The following is a 10853-nucleotide window of genomic DNA, read 5'->3' as shown; positions in this document are numbered from 1 at the left end:
ATACAGCTTTAGATGACAGTTTTTGACACTTTTAGGTGACGATGGATACCCTCAAGATAACCTCAAGGTTTCAGTGTGGATACGAGACTCTATGTACAGCTCTGGTTTAGAGTACCAGGCTCTTTCTCTGTCCTAAAGTGGTTGTCAGTGTATAGCCCTGAGAAATGTAGTATATTGTTTGTGTGTGTATCTGTAACACAGAGATTCTTTTCGCCAACGTTAAATGTGTCTTATTCTTTTAAGAAGTTTGATAAGCCCTTTTTTGTCCGACACGTTTACTTTGAGGGAAAAAAATGTTACTTTAACCTCAAGAAAGGATGCTATAGTATTTTAGACTTGTCTAGTTGCTCTCTCTTTGAAAAGATTGTGTGCCTCTTAAGTATGATCTATATATCTTCATACTTTTCATCTTCAGGCCCCTTCCATTTTTACTTAGAAACCGACTGCCCTTTCCAGGGGTTAAATTGGAATGTTGGAAGTGTAGACTTTCCATTTGGAGTCGATGGAAATGATCAGTTCTCCCTGGCTTGGATTCCCTTTACCATATTGTCCTTAGTGGGGTTTTGATAAAATTGAATTTCATGCACTCATCGTGCATTCACACTGCAAGCAACTTGGTTAATATGTCACTTGCCAGTTGTGGGCGGTGCAAGAGGCTCTGATTGCATTGATTGGTCTGGTGCAGCTACAAAGTTTTGACCAGTGCAAATCATCTATGAAGAGCAATGAAGAAAAACAAATCCAAGGCACTCTTAGAAAAAAGTTAAAGCCTTTATTTTAGTAGGTTAACGCCTGGCACTGGCTTTCTTCATTGCTCTTCATAGTATGAACACTCCAACTTCCAGTGAGCACCTCTCTATGACTAATTGAAGCCAAGGCAATATTCCTCCCCTGGACCAATCAGGCAAATCATCTATTTTTTTCTGCTTTGGTATTGTCTTCCATAACATTACGCTGTTTTGATGAGTTACCATAGCTAGCTAGTGAGGGCTAATTAGATAGATAAAATAAACATTAAAAACTCAATAAAGTCAACCCCAGCGATGGATGAAACCATTCTCTAAGGATCATCTTTGAGACGTTTTTTCCTGTAGTCTCTCAAATACAAATTCTAGAGAACTGGGAAGCTTTGAGTGGTTGTAATCAACTTCTCGTCTGTTTTGCATGTGCCAGGTGGAACTATTGTTCATCAGTGGTGGAAGAAGTACTGAGATCTTTTACTTAAGTAAAAGTAGCAATACAACAATGTAAAGATACTCCATTACAAGTAAAAGTCCTGCATTCAAAATCTTACTTAAGTAAAAGTACATAAGTATTGGCAGCAAAATGTACTTAGAGTATCAAAGTAAACATACTCATTATGCAAACTGTCCCCATCTAGAGAGTTCTATTTTTCATAAATTATTGGAATATTAATACTGATTTATTGACATACATGTACATGTAAGCAGCATTTTAAAGGTGTCAGCGTGAAGCTAATCTTAACAATTTAGCTATACTTTTGGGTAGTCTAATCTATAACAATGCTATTTTATAGTTATTTTATAAAGATGATCAAATGTTTTGAATATAAAATATTGATCTGAAAAGTAACTAGTAACTATAGCTGTGAAATAAATGTAATGGAGTAAAAAGTACAATATTTCCCTCTAAAATGTAGTGAAGTATAAGTACAAAGAAACACTCAAGTAAAGTACAAGTACCTCAAAATTGTAAAAAAAAAAAAAAAAAAAATACAAATTTAAAGTAAATGAACTTAGTTACTCTCCACCACTGTTGTTCATGAAACAAAATCACATCAGTAGGGAAACAAGGAAGCACAGAGATCTGATTGGCCGTTGACGGCTAATGACTGCGAAATGTTTAGCCATGGCAAGCGTTTCTTAACAAACAAGCTCCCTGAGCATCCAGACATCGGCCGAGTTTCCCCAGTCGCTCAGCTCTATAGGAAATGAATGGACTTCTGGTGACTTGCTGACCATGTTGCTTGCAGTGTGGAGACACAGTCAGTGGATATTTGTGATGGCCAAGTGGAGAGGAGGATGGCAGGATAGCATGCATCCTTTCGCCTCGCCTACAGAGTCTTGAGTCACCATACATTTACATGGGTGATTCTTCACTCTGACGAAGGAAAGCTAACATACCAAGCATTTAAAACGGAGGGTGGGGATTTTTTTTTTCCTTTCCTGTACGTTCACATTCTGCCAGACAGACTTTTTTTTTTGGTCTGTCTCACAGCATATTTAACCAATAGCATGTAATGTTTATGTACTCTGCATTTTGTATCTTTGATATAGTGGTGTATGGTCATGGATGGTCGTCTGTTTGTGATGTTTTAACACTAGTTTAGTTTGTTTTTGTGCAGTTGAGATGGGTATAGGAGCAGTTGTCACGTACATTTTTTTTTAGTCTTGTTTGATCAGCTTCTCCACATTTATGAATGTATTTTCTTTATTCTTATTGATTTTTTCCCCCTCATTTGTGCACTTCTGTTAAGCCAGTTTTGTTAGGAAGAAAAATTAATATATCTTATGATTTGCTTTCATTTGAAACATAGATTCAATGAGCAACTCTGTAAAATTGTCCATAACAAAATATGTGAAAATGTTTATCTGATTCTGTTAAAAGTGCATTAACCTTCATTGCCCTCAATCAGATGCCTTTTTGGAAGAACAACCTGTGTCATATAAGTTTAGAATAGTAATCCTAGTTCATGGGAAGTATTTCAAAAATCATGATTAAACCAGGCTTTTTTTTTTTATATATAAATATCAGTCATTGTGGATGTCGTGCAGTGATACAGGACATACAATGATCTCTTTATGAAAAAATATTGGTAACACTTTACAATAAGGGTCACTAAGTTAAGGGTTAACTAATGTGTAATTTACTAATAGTGTTACCCTTAATAACTTAATTAACAGTTAACTAATGTGTAATTTACTAATGGTGTTCATGTTAACTAAGGTATTAATTTATACATTATTTAATAGATTATAAAGATGACTATTAAATAATTTATAAATTAATACATTAGTTAACATGAACACCATTAGTAAATGATTACCAGACACATTAGTTAACTGTTAATTAAGGGTTAGAATGCTTATTAAGCATTAACTAACTCTTAACTTAGTGACCCTTATTGTAAAGTGTTACCGTTATTTCTTTAACCTTGCCTTTGAAATACTCCCCATGTCTGTTTATGCTTGTGACCAAAACTACATCATCATGCATGCACTTTCAACTGTTTGAGTGGCACAGAGGAAGGGAATTGCTGCTCAGCATTAAGAGATTTTACAGTCATGGGCCAATTTCAGGAGGCACCATTGATCCTAAACCAATGCTTTTTTTTGTCAGTCGCTATTTCAAAAAGCGTGGATTCTTCCATGGTGGCCAGTACATACGCATTATTTATGGAATCCTATTTTAATAGGCGAATGAGATGTAACACTGCCTCAGTGAAAAAACAATTTTAATAGTTAGTCCTAATAAAAACATGACATTTAACATTCAGAGCAGCCATCTGATGAAGGTATGAAGGTCCATTTGGACTGAAACCTTGTTATTTTTCTATATGATAAACTATTAAAGCTCAACCCTTTCTGTGATCATTTTTGTATTTTGTCACCAACAGAGAGGATTTGTCGGCTGGCATATAGATTCAAATCAAAGGGGCAGTAAGTAATTTATGACTTTTATCGCCATACATCGGCGACCAGTAAGAATTTCAACAACATGGACAGTTCTCTGCCACAGTTTATGGGGGGGGTTCTTACTACGGAAGAGGATTAGGGCCACATGTGAAAAATGTATTTGAGTTCTGAGTTTAAAATCTGAATTCTGAGATTAAAGTCAGAATTCTGAGAATAAAGAAAGAATTCTGAGAATAAAGACAGAATTCTGACTTTATTCTCAGAATTAAGTCAGAATTTTGACTTTAAGAAAAAGTCAGAATTCTGAGATTATACTCAGAATTCTGACATTAAACTCAGAATACTGACTTTATTCTCAGAATTCTGATTTTATTCTCAGAATTCTGACTTTAATCTAAGAATTCTGACTTTAAACTCAGAACTCAAATACATTTTTCACATATGGCCCTAATCCTCTTCCGTATCTTCCAAAACAGAGTACGGGCCAGAAAGTGAGTTTTGAAAGCCAGAAATCTCAGCAGCTGTAATCGTTGATCAACAATCCTATTAACGCTCCATAGAAACATTATCGTTATTTTGTGCTATAGGACAGGAAAAAAACGCACTTATTGCCCCGTTACATTTTTGAGTTGGTCCTGGCCTGCTAAGGGGAAGTGTGTTAACTTTTCTATTAGTTGGACAAGGCTTCGTCCTTTGGCCATACTTGTGACGCTGAAAATGGAAGCCACCAAGTAGCTTTTAAAAGGTACAGGACCTCTGTGAGCATATTCAAGTCATATCACAAACGAAAACCAGTACAACACATCTTCTTGTGCCCACTACCCCTCCCCCTCCCTCCTTTTTTTTTTTTTTTTTATTTCTAATGTCTGAAACTATACTCAAAATAATTGTGTAAGTCTAGGCCAGATTTAAATAGCCTAAAGGTTTTAATCAATAGCCACGCACCATTTGTAGACAGAAAAAGAAAATGTATTCAAAAGCACTCCATTTCTCCATTTTGTGGGACGTAATTTGTATTCAATTGAAAAAAGGTATTGTCTCAGCCAATCGTACATTAGTAATCTGTATATTTCATGCATTATTACTTGTTACTTGTTTTTGTTTTTTAGAAGTTATGTGCTGCTATTTCATAGTACCAGCAGTGTTATAACAACAGGTAAGAATAAAAAAAGTCTAATTCATGGTAATTTTGGGGCTCTGTGTCTTCAATAAAGCTCAAAGATTTACATGTGATGATGAAGACATATGGCTGAGCTCATGCATTCCTTATCGCAGTAACAGGTCTCTTATTTCTTTCAAGGTTAAAATGTATTGCATTCTATATATTGACTTAAAAAACATGAACATGATTCAGTAACACTTTACAATAAGGGTCACTAAGTTAAGGGTTAGTTAATGCTTAATAAGCATTAACTAACCCTTAATTAACAGTTAACTAATGTGTCTGGTAATAATTTACTAATGGTGTTCATGTTAACTAAGGTATTAATTTATACATTATTTAATAGTTTACTATTAAATAATGTATAAATTAATACCTTAGTTAACATGAACACCATTAGTAAATTACACATTAGTTAACTGTTAATTAAGTCCAAAAAAATATATTATTGTTTAGTTAATGCTTAATAAGCATTAACTAACTCTTATTAAGAATTAACTAACCCTTATTAAGCATTAACTAACCCTTAACTTAGTGACCCTTAATTGTAAAGTGTTACCCATGATTCTTTTTGGGGGTGTTATCTAATAAGTTAAATCACTGGATACTGACTGACTGGGTACTGCGTCCACAATGCCAATCTCCCATTCACTATCAATGGAGCAACCTACACAGAGGAGGCCTGAGAGGCTGCAATGTCTTAATGAAACACCAGAGGGCGCTGTTGTCTATGTTGGAATATTATAGTGAACGTGTATTTATCTCTATTTGTCTCTGTTGCTTTATTGGCATGATAAGACTTGGTTCACATTTTCAAAGCAGCGTACAGCAGCATTTACACCAACTCTAATAACACTGACATAAATGGCATCTTAAATGTAAGACTATTAATATCAATCCAAGCCATTTATCCTTATTAAGTGAAATTGAACAAATATTGTATGAACCAATTGAAACCATCAATAACAGATGTTTTTACCATGGACACGACAGGATAGAAAATTAACAGAGGAATATCACTGAATTCAGCGATCGATTTTGTATCTTGGTGCACGGCATGACAGGTTTAAGTTTCAGTTCTCTGCTTAATAGTGCATGGTCAAAAATATTGATTACACTGCCCTAGATCATAAGAATATGAATATTATGAATAATTCAATAGGCTGAGGTTCTGAAACCGAACACTGAACCCTTGAAAAGTTCAGGTGTCACTTCAACTAGATGCGGTGCATTTGTTACAGTGCAAAAAACAGTTCATCCTAATATCTTTCCTATTCATAAAAGTTAATAAACTTAATAAAAATGACAAATTCTGCCAACGTAGGTGAGATAATTCCATTTAATTCCACTGCAGTTCAACTTGTTTCAGGAACAAGTGTCAGAGCCTATCTTATAATTGAATTGATCTCACCCCACATACAGATTTTTTTGACTTGCTTTAAGAAAAATCAGACGTTAAGCCTCAATACTTGATTAAATAACTTACTCCAATGGACATTTTTTTGCAGTTTAAAGACATTAGGGGCAGATGCTCACCTTCGAATTGCCTGAAGAAGCCCAGGAATGCGGAGAAGGCTTTTGATAGAGTGGAGTGGGCGTATCTATTTGAATGTTTGCGAGTATTTGGCTTTGGTCCCACTTTTATTGCATGGATCAGACTCTTATACACTTCACCTAAGGCATCAGTGGTCACAAATGGGAAGCACTCCAAATTTCTTTCATTGTCAAGGGGGACAGGTCAGGGATGCCCAATAAGTCCACTTCTATTTGCAATCGCCATCGAGCCTCTGTTTATCATGCTAAAATCATCTCAGACAATAGATGGAATTCCTAGATGGGGGTGGGAACATAAGTTGTCTCTGTATGCTGACAACCTACTGTTGTATGTCTTAGACCCGGTGCAGTGCATTAACCCTTTAGTCTGTGTGTTGCATAGATTTGGTGTCTTTTCGGGATATAAGATCAATCACACTAAAAGTGAGTGCTTCCCAGTGAACAACCTAGCTCTACCTAGCTCTAGCCCTTCCATCTGTCTAAATCTGGCTTATTTGGGAATTAATATTACTCGAACCTTCTCTAAACTATACCAAAAAAACCTCACACCCCTTCTTAACAAACTAAAGTTATAATAAGTTACAATATTCTTTCTGAGGCTTTCAATATGGTTTGGACTTTGTTTCCCCACTGTGACATACATACCAAAGTGGAAGTTGGCACGGTGGTAAAGCTCAGGTCTTTGGACCACAAGGTTGTGAGTTCAAGTCACTGATGAACTGTAGCCATTTTGAAGTTTCATAAAATGTGCATCAACAATAAATCACACAGTGCAGAAAACTCAAAGCAGGAGTTTGACATCATCTGGCAAAATACCTGAATGGCATCACTGATTGGGGTGTGGCCAGACCTTTCAACCCATAGAGAGCAGTGCAGCAGCAGCTTTCTGGCCCATGTGACTTACTATTGTTTTTTTAGTTAATGGAGAGCACTACAATGTTCTATAAAGTGATTAGCACTGTCAGTCTGTCAATCATAGGTTGCAGTATCACACTACTTCTCCCTTTAGTTAGTTTCTCCTCACTAAATGTATAACAGGCGTTTGGCTCAGTAGGTAAAGCATCAGCCTTTCATGTGAAAGGTTGTGGATTCAAATCTAGATTTGTCCTTTCCGAAGTCATTAGTCATCAAGGACAAATAATAGAAAGTTTCACCGTTGTGAACAACTCCAGCAATGTGGTTGCAATGAAAAGATTAACATGACAGAAGTCACGGGCCAACACAAAAGTTGGTGTTAGACTGCATGTCTAATTTTCACAACATGTCAATTTTTGTGTGTCTTGCTACCTTCTGTAATGTTTTGTCTATCTGTCTGTCTTATCAAATTGTGCTTGGACGCCGCAATTGCCACTTGCGGCTATATTTTATTTATTTATTGTTATTATTTTTATTATCATTTTATTTTATTTTTTTATATTGGGTTATCTGGTTCTGACTTGGATTTGGACTTTGGTTTTCGGCTCAGTAAAGACCCTTTAACTTTTACCCCTGCCTCTGCCTTGTGTGTTCCGCTTTTGGGTGCTACCTACAAACCTGACAAGTTGTTATTATTGTGTTCTTTGAAAAATCAAAAAACATGTTGTTTCTATATGTCTCTCACTTCTACCTTGCTCTCAATAAAAAGATGATGAGAGAGAGAGAGAGAGAGAGATAGATCAAAAGAGATCATTTAGATATCTTTAATTATGATGATCTCTACTTGAAAATATGTCTAGTCATAACTAAAGTGAAGTGCTTTAGAGTTACGTCTAGGCATAATTTCAATGGAGATATCTGGAATAGCCTAGTCAAAACTGAATTGTAGACATCTTTAATTGAAGATTCCATATAACTTAAAGGAATAGTTCGGCCCAAATAACATGTTTTCCGTCATGATCCCTATTAGTAGAAACCATAACTTCACTAGCCGCCTGCTCCACCCGTGCGGTAACACCGGGAAGCCCCTCCTACTCTACTGCAATAGAAACCTAGGGGCATACGCGACAATCTTTTATGATAAACATTGTTTTGCAAAACACAACGCTCCCAGCATAATCATACCGGTGTCAGTATGCTATCTGGAAAAAAATGTAAAAAAAAAAAAACAAGCTTTCTGTCAGCAATTATTTTTGGATTCTTCTGACTCTCGTGGACGCTTACAGCTTAGAAGGTTAGAAGTCTTTGAGAAAAAATAGTTCCTATCCAAATAGAACACAACTATTGACAGAAAGCTAGTTTTTTTTACATTTTTAAAAATAAATACTGTAGGAAAAGTAATGGAAGGACAACCACATTAGCCTGCATTTCCAATAGGGGAAGAATCATTTTATTTGGAAAGTAAAATGATATATAAATAATATCAAAATAATAATAACACAGCGGGCCAATGGGCGCACCGTGCCGCTCGCGGCTGCTTGGTGTTTGTTCCAAGTCCATTTTCTTTCACGTCTCCATCAACAGCAGCGTTTCATGTCCAGGGCAAGAGTCATTTTATTTGGAAAGTAAAATGATACATAAATAATAACAACAAATTAAAAAATTAAAATAAATTCATTCAGTCCAAAAAAAAGAGACAAAAACAGAAAAAAACGACTGTGACAACAGACAGGAGTTGAACTTTCCAAGTCCATTTTCTTTCACATCTCGAGCAGCGGCATTTCACACAAGGCCTTATTTGGCCCTTTCCCAATCCACTTTTCAATATCGCCCAGTGTCTTTAATAAGAAGTGAAGACAATGGATGTTGGTCTACTGCCTGTTGCAACACTTTCACACAAAATGTGACCCTGCTCTTTCTTTAATGTGACTTATGTGATATTTGGCTTTCTTACATTGTTGTTTGTGACATTTATGTTTGTCATGATGCTGCTTTCTTGACCAGGTCTGCCTTGACAGAAGAGACACAACTTATAAAACAACGTAAAAATATATCTGTTTATTTTAAGGAAACAAAATAAATACATATTGAAGTCAACACATTATGTTTAAAACTATGCTTGCTTGAAAAGAAGATCAAATAATGTTCATTTAACTTTATTTCTGGGAAACGATTGTCGAAAACAAGATAGATGTTTAGCTGGGACTGGTGAGATTAATTAAATACCAAATTAAACAAAAGTCCAAAGGGAAGATATTTGAACCTGTCAATCATTCAAAACAGATTCTCAGATGAACAACAACTTCTTTCTGGTTAAATATCTAATTTATTTCACTTTCCATATAAAATGTTCCTGTACATGTGTGATGTTGATGTTGAGAGTGAACTATCATTTCAGCAGCTGTCTTTGGTCAGCAGTGTGAGTGTTTCTCTCTCCCTCCTCTATCTGACACAGAGACACTGAGGAACCAAACAACCCAAACCCAAACCCAGGATAGAGGGGTTCAGTGAATGTGGAGTGGAAGGTGTGGATGTGGATCAGAAACTATGTAGAAGGACAGAGAGCCAGCAGGCCAGTCCAGATACACTGCTACTCTGTTAGAGCCAGAGAAGGAGGGGGGGGGGAGGTATGGCTGTTGGTCTGCTATTGTGCCAGGCAAAGTAACCGACATCAGCGCAGTCCAGACTCCAGGACTTTTCATTCCCCCCAAGACTGCAGTCATCACTGTCTCCTCTCCTGCTGATTCCTCTGTAAGTCACTCCTATATCAACCCTTCCTTTCCTCTCGACCTCCCAGTAACAGCGACCAGTTAGACCGTTTCTACACAGCAGCTGAAGCCAGTAGTCAAATCTCTCTGGGTGATCAGGATATAGCTGCTTCTCTCTCAGCCATGTCACCTTTCTGTTGTTCTCAGACAGGAAGAGCTTTTGGTTTGCTGTGTTTGGGTCCAGTGTGAGTTCACAGGCATCTGATGGAGAAAACAAGACTCAATACAGCAGCAGATTTTCATCTAATAGACCTGTTGTGTTTAGTTGTTGCATTATTAACAGTCTGGCAATTAATTTCTTAAGACTTTCATGATGACACATTGTGTCAGCCATCCTCTTCATTCACAGTAGGATTTCAATGAATGGACGTCACATACTGTTGTGTAAATGAACTTTCCATCATTAACAGCCATTTATACAAAAACTAAATTAGATTTAGAAGTTATATATTTCATCATAGATATGATGACAATTCTGTATTACTATTATTTCCTAACTTATTCGGTTGGTGTAACCTATATTCACAAAATGCTTCATACATAATATTAATTGCCTTAAATCGATGCTCCTAACTCATTTGTTCATAATAATCATCATCATGCTTGTTTAAAGCCCCTATGTGTAGGATTTGAAAAAGATTTTGGCGACTCCTAGTGGTAGTGCCAAAAAAAGACACTGACGTTTGGATAACTGTAGCTCAAGCATTAGTTTCTATATTATTCCTAATGACAGTATTGTACTATGAAGTCGTTTGCTATTGTGAGGATTCAAGTTAGTTGAAGTTCAAGTTCTTTATTGTCAAATGTGCAGAAATGCAGGGTTATCTGTACAATGAAATGCTTAGTGCGAGGCTCAGG

Source organism: Centroberyx affinis, unplaced genomic scaffold (genome assembly GCF_046629955.1).
Source record: "Centroberyx affinis isolate AG114_WGS23_722 - 3 ecotype Tasmania unplaced genomic scaffold, CSIRO-AGI_Caff_v1 ptg007153l_1, whole genome shotgun sequence".
Lineage (NCBI taxonomy): Eukaryota > Metazoa > Chordata > Actinopteri > Beryciformes > Berycidae > Centroberyx > Centroberyx affinis.
The sequence above is the reverse complement of the archived record's forward strand: the minus strand, read 5'-3'. Positions refer to the sequence as shown.